This window comes from Triticum dicoccoides, chromosome 6A (genome assembly GCF_002162155.2).
Source record: "Triticum dicoccoides isolate Atlit2015 ecotype Zavitan chromosome 6A, WEW_v2.0, whole genome shotgun sequence".
NCBI lineage: Eukaryota > Viridiplantae > Streptophyta > Magnoliopsida > Poales > Poaceae > Triticum > Triticum dicoccoides.
Window position 1 is genome coordinate 448,669,322 of NC_041390.1, and position 5,324 is coordinate 448,674,645.

The following is a 5,324-nucleotide window of genomic DNA, read 5'->3' on the forward strand; positions in this document are numbered from 1 at the left end:
TTTTACCTGATAGAGTGATATTGGTTGCATGTTCATATGGTGCCTAGCTTTCATTTCTTCTAATTTTGTTGAAATGCCTTCCGCTTACTGTTTTTTCATACATATTCCATCCTCCTAGCGTACGTGTGAATATGAAATGATGTCTGTTTTTTGTATATATTCCATCCTCCTATCCTGCGCTTGCCTTACATCAAAGTAGTGTTCTTCTGTATCATGCATCAACCACTTATGCAGAGCTAATTTTATTCATCTTCTTGTGGTTTTGACTTCATAAGGCAATATCAGAAAATAGAAAGGAAAATAGTAAGTTAGGGGATGTTGGTGGTCCTACGCACCGACGTAAACAGAGACTCTCTAGATTTGCCACTGCTACTGCTAATGAAGTTAAAGTCCCAAGTCTACATGATGAGTTCATCTCCCGTACTCCACCATCACAGGTGCTTGCTCTAAGTTGACAGTGTGATAATTGGTTTCATGTTGCATATATTGTCTAGCCTGTATTTCTTATATTTTGATTAAATTGCACCTGTTGAGTTTATACGTTATACATTTGCATATGACATGGCGTTCTGTGTCTAGAATACACTGCATCTATCTATCATACCATGTTCTTACATCAAAGTATTGTTGTTGTGTATCCCGCATCATTCACTCATGATTGGACGCTTTTAACATGGCAGTTTGATAGTGGTTGCATCTTGCATTGGATTCTATGTTGTACTGCTTCTAATTTTTCGAATTGCCACTTATGATAAGACACTTTTAACTTGGCAGAGTAATATTGGTTGCATCTTTCATATGGTGTCTAGCTTGCATTACTTCTATTTTCTTGAAAATCCTTCTGCTTAGTTTACACATCGTAGCTGTGAATATGTCATGCCGTCCTATTTTTCTTACATATTCCATCCTCATACGGTTGTCTTACATCAAAGTATTGCTTGTTGATACGTCTCCAACGTATCTATAATTTTTGATTGCTCCATGCTATATTATCTACTGTTTTGGACTATATTGGGCTTTATTTTCCACTTTTATATTATTTTTGGGACTAACCTATTAACCGGAGGCCCAGCCCAGAATTGCTATTTTTTGCCTATTTCGGTGTTTCGAAGAAACGGAATATCAAACGGAGTCCAAACAGAATAAAATCTTCGGGAACGTGATTTTCTCACCGAACGTGATCCAGGAGACTTGGACCCTGCTCCAAGGAACAAAAGAGGCGGTCACGAGGGTGGGGGCGCCCCCCCTAGGGCACGCCCCCTGCCTCGTGGGCCCCTCGGTGCTCCTCCGGTGTACTCCTTCCTCCTATATATACACACGTACCCCCAAACGATCAGAATAGGAGCCAAAAACCTAATTCCACCGCCGTAACTTTCTGTATCCACGAGATCCTATCTTGGGGCCTGTTCTGGAGCTCCGCCGGAAGAGGGCCGTCATCACGGAGGGCTTCTACATCATCATAGACTCTTCGATGAAGTGTGAGTAGTTTACCTCAGACCTTCGGGTCCATAGTTAGTAGCTAGATGGCTTCTTCTCTCTCTTTGAATCTCAATACAAAGTTCTCCCCCTCTCTTGTGGAGATCTATTCGATGTAATCTTCTTTTTGCGGTGTGTTTGTTGAGACCGATGAATTGTGGGTTTATGATCAAGTCTATCTATGAATAATATTTGAATCTTCTCTGAATTCTTTTATGTATGATTGGTTATCTTTGCAAGTCTCTTCGAATTATCCGTTTGGTTTGGCCAACTAGATTGGTAGTTCTTGCCATGGGAGAAGTGCTTAGCTTTGGGTTCGATCTTGCGGTGTCCTTTCCCAGTGACAGAAGGGGCAACAAGGCACGTATTGCATCGTTGCCATCGAGGATAACAAGATGGGGTTTATTTCATATTGCATGAATTTATCTCTCTTCATCATGTCACCTTGCTTAAGGCGTTACTCTGTTTTTAACTTAATACTCTAGATGCATGCTAGATAGCGGTCGATGAGTGGAGTAATAGTAGTAGATGCAGAATCGTTTCGGTCTACTTGTCACGGACGTGATACCTATATACATGATCATGCCTGGATATTCTCATAACTATGCTCAATTCTGTCAATTGCTCAACAGTAATTTGTTCACCCACCGTAGAATACTTATGCTCTTGAGATAAGCCACTAGTGAAACGTATGGCCCCCGGGTCTATTCTCATCATATCAATCTCCATCACTTTAATCTTGCTTTGCTTTTTTACTTTGCATCTTTATACCAAAAATATTATATCTATCAGATCTCACTCTCGTAAGTGACCGTGAAGGGATTGACAACCCCTAATTGCGTTGGTTGTGAGTAGCTATCGCTTTGTGCAGGTACGAGGGACTTGAGCGTGGCCTCCTACTGGATTGATACCTTGGTTCTCAAAAACTGAGGGAAATACTTACGCTACTCTGCTGCATCATCCCTTCCTCTTCGGGGAAAACCAACGCAAGCTCAAGACATAGCAAGAAGGATTTCTGGCGCCGTTGCCGGGGAGTCTACACAAAAAGTCAACATACCAAGTACCCATCACAATCCCTATCTCTCGCATTACATTATTTGCCATTTGCCTCTCGTTTTCCTCTCCCCCACTTCACCCTTGCCGTTTTATTCACCCTCTCTCTCTCTATCCTCCCTCTCTATTTGCCTCTTTTTGCCCGCTTGCCTTTTTGTTTGCTCGTGTGTTAGATTGCTTGTTTGTCGTGATGGCTCAAGATAATACTAAATTGTGTGACTTCACCAATACCAACAATAATGATTTCCTTAGCACTCCGATTGCTCCTCTTACCGATGTTGAATCTTGTGAAATTAATACTGCTTTCTCGAATCTTGTTATGAAAGATCAATTCGCCGGCCTTCCTAGTGAAGATGCCGCTACTCATCTGAATAGCTTTGTTGATTTATGTGATATGCAAAAGAAAAAAGATGTCAATAATGATGTCGTTAAATTAAAGCTATTTCCTTTTTCTCTTAGAGATCGTGCTAAAGCTTGGTTTTCGTCTTTGCCTAAGAATAGTATTGATTCATGGAACAAGTGCAAAGATGATTTTATCTTTAAGTATTTTCCTCCCGCTAAGATCATCTCTCTTAGAAACGATATTATGAACTTTAAACAACTAGATCATGAACATGTTGCACAAGCTTGGGGGAGAATGAAATTAATGATATGTAATTACCCTACTCATGGTTTGAAATTGTGGATGATCATACAAAAAATTTATGCCGGATTGAATTTTGCTTCTAGAAATCTTTTAGATTCATCTGCGGGAAGCACTTTTATGGAAATCACTTCAGGAGATTCTACTAAACTCCTAGATAATATTATGGTTAATTATTCTCAATGGCATACTGAAAGATCTTCTAATAAAAAAGTGCATGTGATAGAAGAAATAAATGTTTTGAGTGGAAAGATGGATGAACTTATGAAATTATTTGCTACTAAGAGTGTTTCTTCTTATCCTAATGATATGCCTTTGTCTACTTTGATTGAGAATAACAATGAATCTATGGATGTGAATTTTGTTGGTAGGAATAATTTTGGTAACAACGCTTATAGAGGGAATTTTAATCCTAGGCCATATCCTAGTAATCCTCCTAATAATTATGGGAATTCCTACAACAACTCTTATGGAAATTATAATAAGATGCCCTCTGAATTTGAGAATAGTGTTAAAGAGTTTATGAATTCACAAAAGAATTTTAATGCTTTGCTTGAAGAGAAATTGCTTAAAGTTGATGATTTGGCTAGAAACGTTGATAGAATTTCTCCTGAGATTGATTCTTTAAAGCTTAGATCTATTCCTCCTAAGCATGATAATGAGTCTCTCAAAGCCATGAGAATTTCCATTGATGAGTGCAAGGAAAGAACCGCTAGGATGCGTGCTTCCAAAGATGCCTTTATTAAAGCGTGTTCTTCCAATTCCTATGAAAATCAAGATGAAGATCTAAAAGTTATTGATGTGTCCCCTATTAAATCTTTGTTTTGCAATATGAATCTTGATGAAACTGAATATGATCTTCCTTTACCTAGAAGGCGTTCTAAAAATTCAGAGTATCTAGATCTTAATGATGAAATTGATGAAAGTGGGATTGAAAGAAATAAAAATCTAGATGTTGCTAAACCCACTATATTGGATTTCAAGGAATTTAATTATGAAAGTTTCTCTTTAATTGATTGTATTTCCTTGTTGCAATCCGTGCTAAATTCTCCACATGCTTATACTCAAAATAAAGCCTTCACCGAACATATTGTTGATGCCTTGATGCAATCTTATGAAGAAAAACTTGAGTTGAAAGTTTCTATCCCTAGAAAACTCTATGATGAATGGGAACCAACTATTAAAATTAAAATTAAATATCATGAGTTTTATGCTTTGTGTGATTTGGGTGCTAGTGTCTCTACTATTCCCAAGACTTTGTGTGATTTACTAGATTTCCGTAATCTTGATGATTTCTCTCTAAACTTGCATCTTGCGGATTCTACTATTAAGAAACCTATGGGAAGGATTAATTATGTTCTTATTGTTTCAAATAGGAATTATGTGCCTGTAGATTTCATTGTTCTTGATATAGATTGCAATCCTTCTTGCCCTATAATTCTTGGTAGACCTTTCCTTAGAACGGTTGGTGCGATTATTGATATGAAGGAAGGGAATATTAGATTTTAATTTCCATTAAAAAGGGCATGGAACACTTTCCAACAAATAAAATAAAATTACCATATGAAACTATCATGAGAGCCACTTATGGATTGCCTACCAAAGATGGCAATACCTAGATCTATCCTCGCTTTTATGCCTAGCTAGGGGCGTTAAACGATAGCGCTTGTTGAGAGGCAACCCAATTTTATTTTTATTCCTTGATTTTTGCTCCTGCTTAGTAATAAATAAATTATTTAGCCTCTGTTTTGGTTGTGTTTTTTGTGTTTAATTAGTGTTTGTGCCAAGTAGAATCATTGGGAAGACTTGGGGAAAGTCTTGTTGAACTTGCTGTAAAAAACAGAAACTTTAGCGCTCACGAGAACTGCTGTCATTTTTATTTGAAGAGTGATATATAGTTAATTCTTTTTGCAGATGATTAATAGATAAATTCCTCATGTCCAGAAATTTATTTTAAAATTTTTGGGGTTCCAGATATTGCGCTAGCTACAGATTACTACAGACTGTTCTGTTTTTGACAGATTCTGTTTTTCGTGTGTTGTTTGCTTATTTTGATGAATCTATGGCTAGTAAAATAGTTTATAATCCATAGAGAAGTTGGAATACAGTAGGTTTAACACCAATATAAATAAAGAATGAGTTCATTACAGTA